Raw genomic sequence first — 19,350 nt, forward strand, 5'->3', positions numbered from 1 at the left:
GGACCAGGTCTAGGAGCGCGACTGCCCACACAGGTCCAGAGCAGTAGCTGCCCCAGAGGAGGGTGCCCACCACCAGCCCCAGCCAGACCCACATTGCTCTTCACAGTAGGCTTCTTACAAAAGGATTACAGGGTGACTCGCACTTAACAACACTCTTCTTGAAAATTCATTCCAAAATAGAGAAGCTTTCCCTGAACTGCAAAAGCCATAAAAATGCAAAATACTTCTTTAGGAAAAACTGAGTCAAAATTAAACCTTGAAGTTTAAAACAGCAGGAAACAGTTTCTCCCCAAGCGAGCAGGTGACAGCCTAGCCAGGTCAGTTGTTCTCGATCTGCTCCAGGTCCAGGTCACCCTGGTCCAGAGGGAAGATGCCCTCTTCTCCAGCACTGTCCCAGTCACTGGGATCCCCACTGCTCCCACCCTCACCCTCACCCTCGACAGCCTCTGGCTCCCTTGAGGTCCATGGGCTGGCGGGGCAGAGGCCAGCAGCCCTTGTGCTGCAGCCAGGTGTGACAATGCCCACAAGGCCCTGCGAGTGACATGGGGATGACACAACCATCTTCGCCTGGGTGTCATCCTCATCATCATGCTCGTAGTCCAGTGAGCAGAGGCTCTTTGAGTTCTTTAAAGTCTGCAGCAGAAAAAACAAGCTGAACACACTTCATCACCCTGCTGCGAGGCAGTACTCAGCCCACACCTGTGCCCTTGGGGCCAGCATCCTGGAACCGCTCTCCCTGTCCCTGCCTTGCCCTGTTGGCTAGTACCTGGGTGGTTCCCATGGTACCTGCTACAGCCTCAGCCAGACCAAAGGCATCCAGCTTGCCAGGCTTGACTTCTGGTGAGACCCAGGTGCCCAGGGCACTCAGTGTGGGCTATGTCCTGGGGTTCCCTCTTTTCTTGCTTTTTTGGGGTTAGGAAGCGGGGCCTGGGCATTCAACCCAGGCCTTTGCACCAAAATATATCCCCAACCCTTCTCGTTTATTTTTTTAAGACAGGGTGCTGCTAGATTTCCCAGATAGAGCTCCAAGTCACCATCCTCCTGCTTCAGCCTCCCACTGCTAGGATGATAGGTGCTCACCACACCAGAAAGCCAACCTCATACATGGCCAGGGAGGGGCCCATGCTCCCCATTTTCAACAACCTTCCAACAATCTTCCCTGAGGACAAGGACCAGAATGAGGAACAGGATGAGAACAACGCTCCTTCCAGCTGCCTTCGGGCTTTAGGCATGGAGCCTTCATGTCTAGCCCTGGACTTCAAGACTCATTGGCTCTCAAGCCCCACCCCTCAGCCCATCTCACTCCCTTCCTGCCCCTAGAATGGTGAGGGTTCTTTATTTTGATGTGGGTGTGCGTGGCTCTGCCTCTCACCCACAACAACACTCAGAAAGAGCCCAGGTGGCACAGCCTCAGCCTCTGGTGTGCGGTTTCCCCCACACACTCTGCCTGTCAATTCCACCTGGGTCTGCAGCCGCAGACTGAGCTCCCCCAACAGGGTCCTGTCCACTCTGGAGCCATTCCCACATACCCTCTAAGCTGAGGTTGTACCACTCGCCCCTGGGTGTGACCTGACCTCGAGTCTCCTGGAGCTGCCTCTGAGCCTGGCCTCCTATCCCTTGTTCTGCAGGGCCCAGGCCCGCCTGCCTTCCCATGCACAGGCCACCTCAGCTCCTCCAGGCTCCCCCTGCTGGATGCAGCTTGCCAAGCTCATGCCAGACTGCTCTGCTGAGCCACAGATGCCACCACAAGGCTTGGCCTGAGGGTGCAGGTGCTGGGGCACAGTGACATGGGAAGACTGTGACAGATCATGCAGACACAGCAGTGCTAGAACAGGGTGGCACTGGTGCTCATACCACTTGGCCCCCACAGCCCAATACCACCCTCCTCAGAGCTATGAGCAGCAATGGGAAATCTCTTCTCCTGCTACAATGTTCCCGAAATAGTCTCACAGCAACATGAAGCAAACAGGCACATGTACCAGGGAGGAACACCTCCCTGGAAGCTGAAGTTACCTCCTTCCATGGGAGAAATGGCAGTGGGTTTTTTTTTGTTGTTCGACTATCAAAAAGTAAATATTTGAGAATATTCTAAAGAACTAAATCATTCAAGCTATAACTGGTCACATTTTTTTTGTCACATAATTTCTTTTTTCCAAACCAAAATAAACTTTATTATCCATGTCTCTCTTACATGCAAACTCCACATGAGTGGGAAGGCCAGGGTCATAACCAGAGTCCTGCAGGACGTGGGGTTCCCACAGGCAGTGCGGGCACTGGGCCCAGGAGCCACGACTGCCACGCATTACCAAATCAGACACCATGTGGTGAGCAGCCCAATCTTAAATTTTGGTTCACAACACACAGGTCACCCTGTGGACAAACATAAGCCTGAGCTTTGCAGGAGCCACCACCTGGACCTGTCAGCCTGCTGTCATAACACCAGACCTCCCAGACTGCAGCTGTACAGCTCTGGTGAAAACATCAGCAGCCTCAACAGCCTCAGCTCAACACCTACTGTCCACACAGATGGCACGTGCAGTGGGGTGAAGAGAAGGACAGCCATAGCACTGTGAGGACAACAAGACCACACCACTGCCACCTGCCCCTCCTGCCTGTCTAGCCTCCTACTCCCAGGCTCAGCCCAAGGTCTGCGCCTGCTGCACCCATAGCCAACCAGACAGCACACAGGAACCCCCACACACAGGCTTGGCCCCAGCTGTGGGCCAGGCTCTGAACCCCAAAGAGTCTTTGGAGCTGTGTGCATGACAGTCTGTGGGCAACTGCCCATCCAAGGCAGTGCTAAGGCTGCAGCACCTACAGCTGGGTTCACTCAACAGCAATGAGCTGGTGATTCTGGGAGAAAATACACACCCTCCTACAACCACCCTGACACACTTCACAAGTGCCCAGCCCAGCCAGCCATGCCTGTACCAACCCTTCACTCACTGGCTGTGCCAAGCTAAGGCAATTGCACTCCTCTGAGGGCACAAGTTCCTCTCACTGGGAACAATGCCATTCCCAGCCAGTGCCAGGTGGGGTCAGTGCCAGGGGCGCAGGCTGCACGAGTGCCAGCCTGGCCAAGAAACAGACAGACAGCGGGGCAAGCTTATCACTTCCCCAGCTGCTAAGGATGCAAAACACCTGTCCTGAGCCACAGGGGCTCAATGAATGTGGCAGAATCCACACCTTAGGCAGGACAAAAATGGCCAGCTGTTCCCACAGGCACACACACATGCTTGTCTGTGTGAACAGATTCCATGGACCTCCCACATACACCCCTGAAGCTCTGCCTGCATCTCCTCGGGATGCAGCTCACACAGGGAAAGGGAAAATGTGAGAACTTTTGATGAAGTGGGGCCACATGCAGTGCCCAGGCCAATGTGGCCCTGCACTTTCTAAGCAGGGGCCACAGTCTTTGGGAACTTCACCCTTGAGACACTCGAGACACCAGACATTTCCAGGCACACAAGGAGGTCCCCCACGGGGCCCACAGGCTATGGGAGGAGTGCCAGACTAAGAGGCTGAAGAGAGACATCCAGTGCCAGGGCCAGGGATGCTGGGAGCACCACCCTCAGAGTCCAAAGAAGCCCAGCCAGCAGGCCCCGTGAGCATCTAACAGAAATTCCCAAAGCTCTTGTACTTCAGGTGTTCCAAAAATGCAGACAGCAACCCAGAAGAGCACCACCCTGTGACCCAGGGACAGATGTGCAGCCTACAGGGCACCAGAGGAGCCTGAGCACTGGAGCAGCAGGCAGTCAGGGCCACAAGGTGCAATTCAGCATTACAGGCCAACATCTGCCTTGAAAGCAGCCTCCACCCAGATGTACAGGATGCATGACCCTAGCAGACCACACTTACTTACTATCTTGTCATTCCATGTTTAGCTTCCTCCAATGTTCAATAAACTCTTCGGCTATCTCCTCTGCTTTAAGCTTTTTTTCTCCTCATCAATTATTTTGCTATTTAATTTGGGTAATAGCAATGGTGACAAAGTGTGTCAGCTCTGAAGCAGGAGCCATCACCATCCTGGGACTCAGCTGCAGAAGTTCACGTACCAGGCCACCATCCCATAGCTGGATGTGCAGGGCTCCACAAGGCAGGTGGAAGTGGTGGGGTGGGAAGCCCCAGGGCAGGATGCCCCCAACGGTGCAGGAGATGGCAGTGTGGACAACAGCAGAGGGGTAGGAGCCTGGCTCCACTGTCCCCTGCAGCCTCTTGGGGGGAGGACAAGGCCAGCCTGGGCAAGCGAGTGAGACAACAGTCTCAGAGCAGTCCCCCCAACCCCACCCAACAGTCCCAAGATGAGCGAGGGCCTGGATCCCATCACCAGAACCACAAGAAAAAAAAAAAAGACAGCCAGGGATCAAGCTGGCTCTGCCCAGAGATGGAGACTCTGCACAGTGGCCAGGAAGAGGACAGGTCAGGAGATACATAATCGGCCTCACCGGGCAAATCTTGATAGACAGCAGGATGAGGAGCAGCTGTATATTTTAGCCCCTTGGGTGGAGCTCTGAACACTTGTGCTCTTGATGTCCCTGCAGTGGTCTGAACTTGGCCCCTTCTAACTCACAAGCAGTTCAGACTCTGTAGTGTGCTGCCGGGAGGGGACCTCTGGGAGATGACCAAGTGGGTCCTCCTGTGTGGAGATGGAGAACCTAGCTAAGGTTCACTTTGTCCTTCCACCTCTTCTATGCACAATACTGTCCCCCCAAGGAGCAGTACCACGGCAACATCTTGGAACAAAGACCAGGCGCTAGCCAGAGGAACTGTTGCCAGCACCTTGACCTTGACCTCCAGCCTCCTGGCTGAAAGAGCCTTGTGCAAGGGGCTGGAGGTTTAGCTCAGCGGCATAAGCGCCTGCCTTGCAAGCAGGCAGTCGTGAGTTCGATCCCTGGTACTGATAAAAAGGAAAAAGACAAAAAAAAGAGCCTTGTGCACACACTGCTGCCTGTAGAATTAGGCCACAGTAGCAGTCCTCCGGTGCTATGAGCTGCTAAGTGTTGGGGTTTTTACTATCCACAGAGAGAGCAGGAAGAAAAGTGTTCCCAGTGCCCAGGGACTGGCTGCAGAATGAGTCTGCCTCCTCCAAACTCTGAACACACAGCGCAGTCCAGGGGCCTTGGGTCCCCAGCTTGAGGGCGCACCTCCGCAGGCCACACCTGCTTCTGCACCTTCTCTTTTGGCCTCCCTGTGCGCTGCACATTCCCAGTCTTATCACAGTTACAACTCTGCAACAGCTCTGCCTGAAAAACAGAAACTTCTCTTTGCTGTGAAAATACTGGGCAGAGGGCTGTTGCCTTCTGCTGATCTGCTTCAGTCTGCAAAGTCCCATACCATAGAACCATGTTCCTCCTCTGGGCTGCAGACCCACACACCAGCTCCCCACCCAAAAAGTGGCCAACCAGCCCACACTGTAATCCACTCTGCTCCAGAGCCACCCGGAAGCGCAAAGCACAAGTGAACACGGGGAAACCCACGCACGGGCTTCAGTCAGGTAGATGCCCAGCTCCTAAAGGCACCACTGCACAGAAGCGGCTTTTGGGCCCAGCCTGAATGCTCCTGCTGGGGGCAGGAAGACTGGGTCACACAGGTGATGTGTTCCTCTCAGCATCCCTGCCGGTCACTCATTCTGGGAAAAGTAGGACCCACATAACTCCCCCAGAAAGGACCTGTGGCAGACACAGGAGTCACAGGAGGGAGCAGGAAGCAGGTCCTGCAGCACAATGCGCCCCCAAGCGCCCACAGGCCCACAGCCCCAGCTGTGCTCAGTCTCCGGCATCCCTGACCCCATAGGTCAATGGGGCCAATGCCATGATGCTTCCTGTGACTGCCACGTAGCAGTTTGTGACTACTGAGGACCTGGTGTCTCCATGTCAGTCTTCCTGGTGATGGCATCAAAATTAAATGGAGCTGACAAGCTCAGAGGTGAAGAAAAGGAGAAGAGTGGTGTCAGGTAGAGGTGCAAGGGGCCTGGGTAGATGACTGGGGTGGCGTGGGGGAGGAGTGGGCAGAGAACACATTCCACAGCAGGAGGACCAATCATCCACCTGGGCTCCCACAGAACCGTGTGAGCCCCGAGGTGTCCGTAGCCAAGAGCTACTGCCCACCTCACAGCCCTCTGGGCTCTGGGACTCCCAGCTCCAGGTCCAGGTCCAAGCTCCTTCAGGAGAAACTCCAAGCTAGCAAAGCACACTCAGCAGTGGAGTGCTGCTCACTGGTCCCCATGCTCCACAGCAGCCCATCCCCAGTGGGGAACAGCATGCCACATTCTGGGACATGCCAAGTCCTTGCCTCGGCCACAGGTCACCCTCTGGGACACCCCTGGCCCTGTGCTGACCCCAGTCACAACCATCTTGACCACACTCCTTCCTCCCAAGGGGTCCAGAGCAGGGCTGTCCCTGTCATCAGCATGCCCCCAGCTCCCCACCAAGCAGCCTCTCCCTCAGCCCTGTCCTGCCAGGAGAGCACAGCACTATGTCACTGTCAGGGCTTCCTTCCTGACCCCAGCCCCCATCCCACAGCATGTCTACCTAGTGTCCACCAGAAAGAACCCTCCAGAGAACCGGTCAGCCCACAGGAGCCTTACCACGGCCCAAAGCAGGCCTCCACTAGGGACCCCTGCACTCCATAACTGCTAGTCAGGAGGGCCTGTGTGGACCCTGAGACAGACAGGGCTCACAGGCCACTCAAGCAGCTGCCCCCAGGACAGGCATGACACCCACCCCAAAGCACCCCACAGGGTGAGAAGTAGAGGCCCAAACTGCTGAGCTCTGCCTCAGTCTCTGCTGGATTCTCTTTGTTCCCACCTCCTTCCCCACCCAGCTTAAACATATGTAAGTGGCCACAGCCCTCCCCTGAAGCAAGCATAACAGGAACCCTGGCTGCCACTCCATGCTTCTCCTCTGACTCTGAAGAGTCATGACAAGCAGGTGGAGAAGCACTGATACTTCCTTCCAGACCAAGATTCAAAAGCTCCTTCAAGGGTCAAGGACTGAGCTCAGCAGCATAAGCACCTGTCTGGCAAGCATGAAATCATGAGTTTGATTCCTGGTACAAAAAAAAAAACTTCCTCAAAAAGAACTGTCCCCAAGAGAGGCAGGGACATCCTGAGGACACTCCATGCCACACTCCCTAGGCTGAGTGTGGCTCACCAGGCTCAGCCTCTCCTGGGCTCCTCATGGTGTCTCACGCTACCCCAGCCAGGTGATGAGGGAGGCAGTCCCATTCCTCAGCAGAACCCGCACTCAGCTCCTCATTCCCTGCCAGGGCTTGTCCCTAGGACTTGGAAGCCAGGCAGTGGGATCCACCCAGCACTGCAGAGGGGTGAGACTGGTTTCTCAGAAGCCACCTGCTGCCTGCTAGCATAAGGCTGACCATGAGCCCCCCCAGAAAGGACAGTGAATCCTCACCCATCTTGAGAAAGTCCAAGGATGGGCGTGTCCACCTGGCATCCTCCTCTCGCCTGCGCTTGCGCCGGCTTCTCCTCCCACCCAGCACACAGGGCTGTGACGGGCACCGCAGCAGGCCATGGCACCAGCCAAGCTCAGGTGTGGACGCTGGGGTGCTGCTGGCTGAGGGTGGATGGGTACCAGCTTCCATGAGGTGCTCCTGTGAGAGGGACAGGCGGCGCCTCGAGGACAGTGGGCAGGGCCCTGTAGGACGCCAGGATGGGCCTGAGCCTGTACTGCCCTCACTGCTGTCCACAAAGCCACTGCTGGCTGACGCTGGCCGGGGTACCAGGGGTGAACTGGGGCCAGCAGGTGACAGGGCCGTACCCCCAAGGCCACTACAGCGCTGCAGTGTAGCACTCCCCCCACTGTTGCATCGCCTCTTGGAGACTAGAGTCCAGACCTTGGAGCCACCAGGGCGCCATGGCGACCAGCATCAGGCAAGCTCTTCTGGCTCCGACAGGGACCGACAATGCCGCTTGGTTGGCGGTGCTGTGGGTGGCCCCGTGCTCCCCCGGAGGTCCACAGCACTGCCCACACCCAGGCCGGTGCAGGGGTCCGGAGACTCTGGCCGCCACTGGAGACCCTGGGCCTGAGCAGCACCACAGGGAGCCAGTGGGAAGGGGCAGCAGGGGCTGGCAGCTGCCTGCCTTCTGCTGGGCCATCCTCCTCGAAAGGCCTTCCAGGGGCTCCTGTCCACTGAGGAGACAAAGCACAAGCAGGAAAAAAGACAAATGTGTGGGGGCTGCCACTACCACCCTATGGCGCACAGGCCAACTGGCCTGGCTCCCCCAGACCCTACTCTGTGGCACTCAGGCCCCGCACACAGATACAGGCACAGGTATCCAAATAAACCACCCTGGGTAAGCGATTGGCTACAGAGCTAGCTCCACTTCCCAAAGGAAGACACTCTTTCCAGGGAGTCATGCCAGTGTCACCCCCAGAGGCTCCTAGAAGCACCAACGAATGGCCCTCGCTCCCACTTTGCCTCCACTCTGTTCCCACCAGCGTCTCAGGCAGGCACCCTCTCCACCAGATCCTTAGAGCGGCTTCTGACAGCCATGCTCCCCCTGCCACGGCACAACAGGGCCCTGTGCCTGCTCTGCCTGGCTCAGATGCCCACCTGCCCACACACCAGGGTTTCCCACTGTCCACCTCTACAGAGATCCCAACACCCTTAGACCCCATTTCAACTGTGGCACAGAGTGGCGATGGCTATAGGTGGCTGCAGGTCCTGAGGTGCTGCAGGTACACAGCAGTGTCATGTGTGGAGAGGCCCAGAGGAGGCCCCATTTGGCATCCCAGGAAGGCTAGACATCCCCAGGGTATGGAGCCCTAGTAGCACCCCCAGCCTCAGCAGCCCAAAGCCTTGGCTTGTCCATACCTGCCTGTGCTCAGGCCCTACCTGGTTCCCAGACCCCATGTCCAGCTGTTGAGGGCACTGCCCCCTGCAGTGGTTCACATGCAGACTCAGCAGTGTGCTTCTCCTCAAGTAGAGGCAGCTGGGCCACGAGCCTGGACACCCCCCAACCTGCCCTGGAGCAGGAGTCCAGGAACCTGAGTCTCTCCTGCTGCTTATGCAGTTACTGTCCAGCTGGGGACATGAATGAAGCAGAGGCAATAGGACTTATGGGAGCAGGCCCACTACTGGGAAAAGGCATGTTCCAGGGCACCCCAGAGATAGGACCAGGCGGGGCAGAAGGCAGAAAGTGAGGAGTGCAAAAGGCTGAGGGGCTTGGGCCAGAATGGAGGCTGTTGGTCCATGGCCTGCAAAGAAAGAATGGACCCCAGGAGGCCAGGCAGTGGTAGGGGACTGGCTGACTGACACTCACTTCTTGTTTCCAGCCACTCGTGACAGAGTCTAGTACAATCTTTCACTTTAGCAGCCCGGGGAACCTCCTGCCACACCATCCACAAAGGCTGCTGTGGACACCAGTCAGTCAGAGCCACAGTGATCCAACCCCAGCTTGGCTGGACAGGACTGGAGATGCTGGAGTATCAGGAGCAAGGGCCCCGTGATCCCCTACGTGGGCAGTGAGGAGGTGCTTCCTGCATACTCCCTGTGGACCTGGCTTCCCTGCACGCACCATGAAGTACTGAAACTGACCTCTCTCCTTCGTGGTCACAGGATGTTATAAAATAAACCTTGTTCCTCCAGACATATCCCAGGCCCAGGCACACTGCCACTGGCAGAGAAAGGAGAGGCTGTCCTAGGCCTGATCCTGGCCCATCCTGACCAGGCCACTCCTGACCCTGTTTTGTGGAGGAGGACACAGTGGATCCTGGGCCTCACAAGGAAGCCAACTTTGTTCCAGTCCCAAAATCCCTCCTGGCCTGGGACACTTCTGCCTTGCTCACCTTCTGCAGCCTTGACAGCCCTAAGAAGGCCCCCAGGCTTCCTGGACACTTACCACTGATCTCCAAAGGAAACAAATGGCCACTCCCAGTCAGTCTCTCGGAAGAATACTGAAAATGATGAGAGAAGTTTCAGGGCTGCAGCATTCACACAAAAACATGCAGAGAAGTATCTCCACGTTTTTATCACTGCAGTAAATTCTACTTCTCCTAACACATCTGTTAGTGACAAAAATAAGAAGTGCTGGACTCTAGTACATATTTCTTAACAGAGGTTTTTAAAAACCTAACAAGACCCATTGAGTAACTGCATCCTGCTCTTCAGAGCCACCGCATGCTCTGCCTTTGCTCTTCAGCTCTCCTGCAGCCAGCCTGGATCACACCAGCTTTCACACCTCACACCACACCACTCTGCAATAGTAGAAGCCAGGACCCAGGAAGGGCCTCCTGCTTGTAACAGCTAACACAGGCCAAGCTGCAAGGGTGCCCACTCTTGAAGGTGTCTGGGCGGCTGGGCCCCTCCACCAGGAAGGCAAGACTGCACAGAAGAAGACACACTGACCAACTCCATGGGGTTTCTTCCTGGGCTACATTTCTGCCTCATAAAGTCTCATGCTTCACATGAGGAATAAAAGTTGGGTTTTTACACCCAGAGAAACACACTGACAGGCATGCTGTGCCAGCAGAGGCTGTCCTGGACAGTGGGCTCCACTACCACTAGATAGCTGTGTGGAGCAAGCCCTTGGCCACACAGGGGCTGGCGTGGCACAGGCACCAGGTGACCTTCAAGTTCAGATGGACAGAGGAGAAAGAAGCTCTGCACAGCACTAGACACGAGACCCAAAGACATTTCTGCTATAAAGCTAACTGTCAGGATGGCTGCCAGCCTCGCCCCTGCAGCTGGAAATCCTCCAGCCCCAAGGCCAGCACCCTGTACCCCCTCCATAGAGCAAGCACCAGGACCACAGGCACTGCCTGCTCACAGCCACCTCCCCAAGGCTGCGTCTCTAGGGCACAGCAGAACAGCACTCACCCCACCCACCTGACAGATCCTGGCAAGGACTGTGCCTTCTTAGACTGCTCAGGTGGCTCAAGTGGCTTAAGGAAGCCACAGGCCTGCACCTGGCCTGGGGTGACATCAGCACACACACATGGGAGGGCCCCACAACACAGAAAAACACATCCCAGGAACTACTCCTCACTTCACTGGGGCATGTGGGTGCACACTGGTGAGCAGCCAGGTGTGCACTAGACTCTGAAACCTGGGACCCCAGGAGGGCAGGGGCCGCACACAGGCCACCTCCACCAGGCAGCCTGATGAACCCAAACAGCTTCTGCACCTTCACTGGGAGACAGACTGTAGAGCCAGTCCAAGCCTATGCCTGCACAGCAGGGGGCAGTGGGAACACATAAGACCTCACCTGTCCATGCCACACCCACTCAGGACAAGGTACAGCAAATTGCACCTCCTGCCCCCATGCTAGCTCGCCACACCTCTCCTTTCCCTCCACAGCTCATCTACCCACTCTGGGTCAGCCCACTGCTGGTGGCTCTGGCTGCTGGTGGCTCTCTGTTCCATTCAGCATCCTTCCACCCTCTTGCCCCTCCCCACCCTGCAGCTGGGGAACTGCTGGACTGACCAGAAGCATGGTCAGTCTGCTCTGGGTCCAGCCACAAGACCTCCAGCTGACAACAGGCCCAGCCAGGAAGGCTCTTCCCAGCCATTCTGCACTCTCCATCCAAAAGCCAGGGCCCTACACTGGCCCTGGACTCATACTCCTCAAGTACACAGTCTCACAAACACACTGAGGCAACGCCTTCTTACCCCTACCACTGCATATGTCCCAGTAGGTAAGATCCAGATCTGCAGCCCAGAAGCAAAGCAGGTCTGGGCACAGGCAGAGAATCCAATTCACAGGTGAAATCAGGACCTGCTGCCACTTCCTGGTCACTGTCTCTGGGTCCCAGAAGTGCCCCAAAACTTGGCCTATGTGATGGCCCTCAACCTGACCACATACTCCTTTCCAGCACACACAGTGTTCCCAGCTCTCACCATCCCTGCGGCCATGGGTCCACTGTCTTCACCAGCTTTCACACCTGCAGTCACTGACCACCAGCAAGTCTATCCTCCTTAAGAGGAGCTGCCCCTCTTCTACCCTAAAGCTATGCATGGTCACACGAATCAAAGCTCCAGGCCAAGCAGCCACCAAGTCCCACAGGGGCCAATGTGGGATGTCAAAGCTCAATCCGGTCCAGTTGGGCGCACTGACTCACAGTACATGCACATTATGGGCCACTCTCTCTTGCCATGGAACACACACACACGTGGCCCACTATATGTATGCAGAGCCAAGTAGAGACTACACTGGCCCAATGGTGTTTGGGCACTCCCAGGAGTGATGAGTCAACATGAGGCCACGTGTTAACGCAACTGGGATCAGAAATGAGGCAGCCATGGGGCAGCCACCAGGGAGGAAAGAGGAGAGGGCAATGTGGCCATGGAGGTGACCCAAGTAGAGCCTTCATGTCAGCTGAACGCTGCTATTTGCAAAACAGCAGACCGCATTGCAGACCGCATTGCATTGTCTGTGCCACCACACAGCTGCTTCAACTAAACTTACACTACACTAAAGTCAAACCCAGGTCCTCAGCCCCATACTGTAGCCACTGCTGAGGTTGGACACACAGCGCCCCGCCCCCCAGCTTCATGGAACAAGAGGTAATATTTCTGCAATTAGTTTTTATTCTTTTTTAACTTTTTGTAATAAAAATTTACTGTGCAAATTAAGATTTGCAAGCTAGATATGTAGCCTAATCCTAACTCTCATGAGGCTGAGAAAGGAGGATCACCACAGGTTTGAGGCCAGCCTGAGCTATGCAGTGAGACCAAGACTAGCCTAATCTATGAAGCAAGACTTTGTATCAGAAAGTCAAAAAACAAATTGAGATTTCTGTAAATATAAAATACACACTAAGTTTCAAAGACCTAGCTTTAAAAATGTAAAATTTGGGGGCCAGAGGTTTAGCTCAGTAGCACAAGTACCTGCCTAGCAAGTACAAGGTTATGAGTTTGATCTCCAGTACCCCCCCCAAAAAAAGTAAATTTCTGCTGGGTACAGTGGTGTACAACTGTAATCTCTGGACTTGTGGAGGCTGAGGCAGGAGGATTGCAAGTTCAAGGCCAGATTGGGTAGCTTAGTGAGATCCTATCTCAAAATAAAAAATCTTTTTCAAAGGGCTAGGGATACAGTTCAATGGCAGAGTGCCTGTGGATTCACTCTCCAGTACTGCCATTTAAAAAAAAAGAAAGAAATTTTTGACAAGGATGCCAAAATTCTTTTCCAGTTCAATGGGAAGGAACAGTCTCTTCAAATAACTTGTTTTCATGCAAAAATACAAAACTGGACACTTACTGCACACCACATGTAAAAATGAGTCAAACACCTACATGTAAAAGCTAAAACCATAAATCTTCAAAGAAAACAGCCAGGCATGATGGTGCACACTTGAAATCCTAACATTCTGAGAGGCTGACATAGGAAAATTTAAGCCCACCCTGGGCAGCTTAATGACTTAGAGCGACCCTGTCTCAAAATTAAAAAAGGAAAAGCCAGGCATGGTGGCTCACACCTGTAATCCTTGTACTCAAGAACCTGAGGCAGGAGAACTGTTTGCAAGTTTGACACCAGCCAGGGCTACAAAGTGAGCTCAAGGCCAGCCTGAACTGTATAGTGAGACCCTGTCTCAAAAAGACAAAAAAAAAAAAAAATAGGGAGCTGAGCATGTAACTCTCTGTATAAAGGCCCTGGGTTTAATTTTCAACTTTTCAGTTCTGGAAAATAGAAAAGCACAGGAAAAAATCTTCGTGACGCTATAGTTGGCAAAGGATTCCTGGATATGACCTAAAAGTATAAGTAACAAAAGAAAAGATGGGTCAAATGGGTTTCATCAAAGTGAAAACTTCTAGGGCTGGGGATTTAGCTCAGCAGCATAAGCACCTGCCTTGCAAGCGGGTGGTCGTGAGTTCAATCTCCATTACTGAGAAAAAAAAATGAAAACTTCTATGCATCAAAGACACTATCAAGGGAGTAAGAGGCCAGCACCCTGCACGGGTGAGAGTGCTATGATCCACACATCTGTAAGGCACCAGATTGGGAACTCAAAAGGAACTGCTCCCTAGTCAACAATAAAGGTTTGCCCCATTTGTGAGTGACCCAAGGGTTACATTGGATATTCCTCCAGAAAATGTCAGTCAGCTGACAACAGATACATAAGCAAATGCTCACAGCTAGTCATTGGGGAAATGCGAATGGAAATCACATGGAGAACAGGGCCTGGGACATGCGCTGTGCAGTCCAGCACTCAGGGTCTGTCAAGAGGATCAGGAGCTGGAGCCTGGCCTCCACTGCCCAGCGAGACCCTGTCTCAAAGCAGACAGTAGCTGCATGAGGGCTGGGGATGTGGCTCAGTGGCACAGCACTCCTTCAGCAGGCACAAGGCCCAGGGTTCAATGTCCAGGACCACAAAAACAAAAGCAGTAAGCCACAAAAGGATGCACCTCTTGCCTCTGGCACCACTGAAATCATAAAGCTGGAGGGTAACAAGTGTGCCAAGATAGCATGGAGACACTGGACCCTTCCTGCCCTGCTAGGGCACACAGGTCAGCCACACTCACACGAGCCAGCAACACCCCCAGATGTAACATATGTGCACTCACAAACCGTATGTATGCTCACAGCAAAGCCATCCACAACACTAAAGCATAGAGAAGGCCAAGTGTCCACACATGCACTGGCAGTATTCAAGGCCCACACGCGATCAGCTTCCCAACACAAGATCCATTACTTCTGCAGTGACACTGATGGGCTCTGAGGGTCAACCCCATCCAGGCTTCCCTTCTCCCAGACTCCTCATGGCAGACTATGCCTCTGGTCCCCCAAGCGGACTCACCCGGCCAGCCTCTCGGGTTTTGCAGGTGAGGTCATCCAGGCTCTGGTTCTGCAGCTTCTCAGTGATGAGTGTGACCATGGCTGAGACCCTGTCTCCTTTCACACCAATGGAAGCATCAACTGTCAGAAGGCCCTGGCCATCGCTGAGATTGAGCTAACTCTTAGGCTTATGTGTCCATTTTCACAGCGGGACAACCCATCCCCATAGGCTTTTCAGAGCTGTGTCTCTGCAAAGAGAAACAGTTGCATGACTACACAGAGCATGCTTTCTGCCACATGCTGAGTCCCACGTGCACACATGCTTACCTGAGAAATACCCTCCCACCCTGGAAACTCCCCATATTCCCTCTCGCACAGCTTCTACCTCGGGAGCCTCCTGGATAAAAGGTAGAGAGAGGCTCAGAGGTACTCACTGGAAGCAGGTGTCTGAGGCTACCACAGGCCTGCTCCAAAAGTGGGGAGAGAATAGGACAGGAGGTAAAAGCAGCAGTATCCTACAAGCCAGAAATCTGCTAGGAAGGCAGGCTGGGGCTCCTGAACCCTAAAAGCAGTGCTGGGCCCCTACATCCTCAGGGCTGCTCCAGCACTGAACTCCTCTCTCCCCCAGGCTCTAGTTCCTTGAAGCTGAGTTTCCCCTGTGCAGTGGCCAAGTTGATGTGGAGTGACCATAAAAGTGGGCTCCTAGGCCCTGAGCTCTCCAGCCCAGGAGACCTCACCCAGGAGACCTAACCAGCAGCCAGCATCGCAGCACCATGCACAGCTTCAGTCCTGCTCAGAGCCCCCCAAGGGTTAGCAGGCACTGAGGCCACCAGCTGTGGGACAGCAGCTTCCCATTACACAAAGAAGGGACAGATACAGTGGTCACCTTCCCACAGTGGGACAGACTGCTACCTACGAAGTCAGATCAGGGTGCCCCGGGAAATAAGAACAGCACCCCCAAAGCTGATGCAGCAGTGAGGGCCTCTCCACTGCTGTCTGGAGCACCCGTCCCCAATTGCCACTAGGTCCAGCAGGACCACCCTGCCCCGGGGCTTCCCAAATGACCATCTGTCCCAAATGCAGTGAGGGGACCCCATGGCCCAGTGTACAGTTCACACTGGGAAAGCAAAGAACATCTGACTTCACACAAATCATCCAGGTACATTGTCAGATCAAAGGAGAAAGCCACAAATGCTCCCACAGCTCAGCACCCACTTCTCTCTGCAAACACACATATTCTCTCCCAATGGGATTCAGCAAACACTTCTTTTATGAGGCTTTGAAACACAAGGCCTAAAAGCCAGGCCTGGACTCTGTGGAGTGTATGAGATGCACTCGGCAAGTGTGGGGAGCAAAGTCACATGCCAGCACCCACACTATAGCTGAGCACAAAATGGGCAGCCATAGATCTGGTGCAGGGCTTCCTGTGTGCAGGTATGGACCAGGAAGCCCAAAAAGTACTACCCAGCTGGGCACCATAGCACACACTTGTAATCCCCAGTATGCAGGAGGCTGAGACAGAAGGATCTCAAGTGTGGGCAACTTAGCAAGATATCTCACAATTAAAAGGGCTAGGGACATAGTAGTGTAGCACTTCGCTGGTATACAGGAGGCCTTGGTCTCCATCTCTAGCACTACTACCAAAGACAAAAAGGTACCATCCACCAGTGTGGCCACTCCAGACCAGGAGATATGCACAAGGACTGAGCCACTGATTCTGTGGAGGCCATCTAATCAGTATTCACAATACCTGCCCTTCACACACTTGGTGTGCTCAGCACAGATGGCCCCCCGCACTGTCCTGGCCAGGACAAGTGCTGTCCACAACTCCTACCTGAAAGCTACAGAACTCCAGGGCAAGGCCAGCCACACCTGTGTGTTCCAACCAGGAGACTGACTGAGCCAGATGCCACACAGGATCAGCACTGCCAACAGCACAGCTGGCAGGGACACAGCAAGCACAAGCAGCCTAGCTCTGCTTCTCATCTCTACCAACCTGAAGGACAGGGCACTGCAGGGTCCATGCTCAGCCAGATGCAGGGCAAGTAGGCACGATCCTCAGCCCCAACCACCCCAAAATCCATACAGCTCTCTTCTCTTTCAGCTCTGATACTATTCTGAGGCCTGACATTTGTCTTGTCAAAACCTCCTGGTTTTACAAAGCACACATCAGCCCTACATAGGCCTCAGCAGCACAATACAACTGGAAAGTGACTATTCTTTATCTTTTTTAGGGGCCACACTGTCCTTGGAAAAACGCGACTCCACAGATGGAGCACCTTGGGGTGCAAGGTGCAAGGTCAAGCACCAAGGAGGACAAGGTGTCACTGACAGCAGCATAGGGTGATGACAAACAGGACCACTCCACAAGGAAGTGGTGCTCCCAGAACCCATCACGTCGTCAGCAATGAAAATCATGAGTACACAGGAGAAGGGGAAGCACTTCCATACAACACAGAGCCAACTACAAAGGTAGGCAGAGCAAGAAGTCTGAAAGTCCAGCCTCCCGCCAGGAGCACTCAGAAGGCCCACACAGACTGCAGCTGGAAAGGACACTGCCTGCAGGGCCTCTGACGTAGGAAGAGCACACCAACCCCTTAGAAGGAAACGTCAGGCAAACCAAGCAAGGCCTCTTGGGCCAAGTAACACAAGGCCAGAGTAAGCCTATGTCCTCACTGAAGGGGACCAGGTAGAGTATACTACCACACATCAGAAAACAGATGCAACCACCCCAAAATCTGACCAAGCACTGACAGATGACACTGGCTTTACCACCCTGACTGCATTACTGCCCGTGATGACACAACACATGGACACCTGGAAGGGTGGCACCTCACTAAAGAGAATAGCAAGGAGATGCAGCACCATCATCCTGTCAACCCTGACAGACATTCAAAACCTCATGGCCACACATGGCGGTGCACACCCGTAATCCCAACTCACAGGAGGCTGAGGGAGGAGGGTCTCCATGAGTTTGAGGCCAGCCTGGGCTACAAAGTGAGTTCAAGGCCACCTTGAACTACACAGTGAGGCCCTGTCTGAAAAAACAAACAAACAAACAAGATATGTACCACAACTGGGATTTCATCTCATTAAAAAGCTTTCAGCACAGCAAGAGAAACCACCAACAGAGTAAAGAGACAATCCACAGTGTGGGAGAAAATGATTGCCACTTGTTCTCCAAAGCATTTCTATCAAGAATATATAAAGAACTCCAAAAATATCAGTCCTCTCAGATTTAAAGACCCAATCCAAAAATAGGCCTCTGAATACACACTTCTCAGATGAAAAAATACAAACAGCAAATAAATACGTGAAAAAATGTTCAACATCACTGGTCACTCAAGAGATGCAAATTAAAACAACACTGAGATCCCACCTCATCCCAGAAAGAAAGACTAAATCAACCAGTAACAAATGCTGGTGGGCTGTAGAGGAAAAGGAACCTTTCTCCATTGTTGGTCAGAGTGCAGACTGGTGCAATCACTGTGGAAATCAGTGTGGAGATTCCTCAAAAAACTAGGACTAGAGGTCCCATTTGACTCAGCTATTCCTCTTCTGGTTATCTGCCCAGAATTAAAAACATCATACCACAAGGGATGTATGTGCACCCATGCTTATAGCAGCACAATTCATAATAGCTAGATCTTGGAAACAATCCAAATGCCCATTAACCAAGAAATGGGTAAAAAAGATGTGGTCTTTTTGTACAAAGGAGTACTACTCAGTCATAAATGGAAGAAAACTGGGAGACTTTTATAGGTAAATGGATGCAACTCAAGACCATACTCACAAAGTGAAATAAATGAGACACATATGTGCAAACATCTTATTGTCTCCAGAGTATGAGAAGCTGAAAGAGTGAATAAGATCCAAAATGTACAATAGATATTGTAAAATGGGAAGAAGTGGTTCAAAAGGAAAGAGAGACTGGGATGAAGGAAAGAAAAAAAGGAAAAAGGAAAAAAAATATACACACACACATATTCATACATACAAGATAGTTATGATAATTATACCACTAATTTCTATTAGTTCGTGGAGAAGAAATGTTTGTGCTAATATTCTTTGGACAATGAAATGCCAATATCTTATACTCTGAGTAAGTAATTTAAAGATAATAATATACAACGTATTAATCATTATTACCCTATTATCTTGTTTTAACATTTTGCTTTTATTTTTTTAAATAAAAAAGTTTTAAAATGTTTTTAAAAATACTTATTGGAAACTTGCCAGTTGACTGGTTCACAGGAAAGACCGTACCTCGCACAACCCACAGGCTCATGTAAAGTGCACACAGCACTTCCCGAGGCACAGGACTGCTCAGTGCAGACAACCCAGGCCCAGGGTCCCATCCCCAGAATTTCAACCAGAAGTGATGCTCCTCCTTCCACCGGAAGCTGAGGGCAGAGGCTAGGAACAACCAGACCCCAGCACAGAACATGGATTTCCTGCAAGGCAAAGGAAGGCACAGCACTGAGATGGTTGCTAATGCCCAAGTTCAAATCTGCTCCATTCCCAAGGTGGCCACACTGACAGGTATTAAGGGAGGTTTATCCTCTTGGCCCTGGCACTTGAGCCCTGGTGGCCTCGGTAGCCTAGGCTGATGTACCTTG

At 53.1% G+C, this 19,350-nt stretch overlaps 1 pseudogene; it reads right to left on the reverse strand.

Annotated features, from left to right (window-relative positions):
• Window positions 1–318: 318 nt before the first annotated feature.
• LOC100735060 (protein FAM53A-like) lies at window positions 319–9,911 on the reverse strand (annotated as a pseudogene).
• Window positions 9,912–19,350: the final 9,439 nt, after the last annotated feature.

The sequence above is a fragment of the Cavia porcellus genome, unplaced genomic scaffold (genome assembly GCF_034190915.1).
Source record: "Cavia porcellus strain 051 isolate PalLab524CR breed Dunkin Hartley unplaced genomic scaffold, mCavPor4.1 scaffold_17, whole genome shotgun sequence".
Lineage (NCBI taxonomy): Eukaryota > Metazoa > Chordata > Mammalia > Rodentia > Caviidae > Cavia > Cavia porcellus.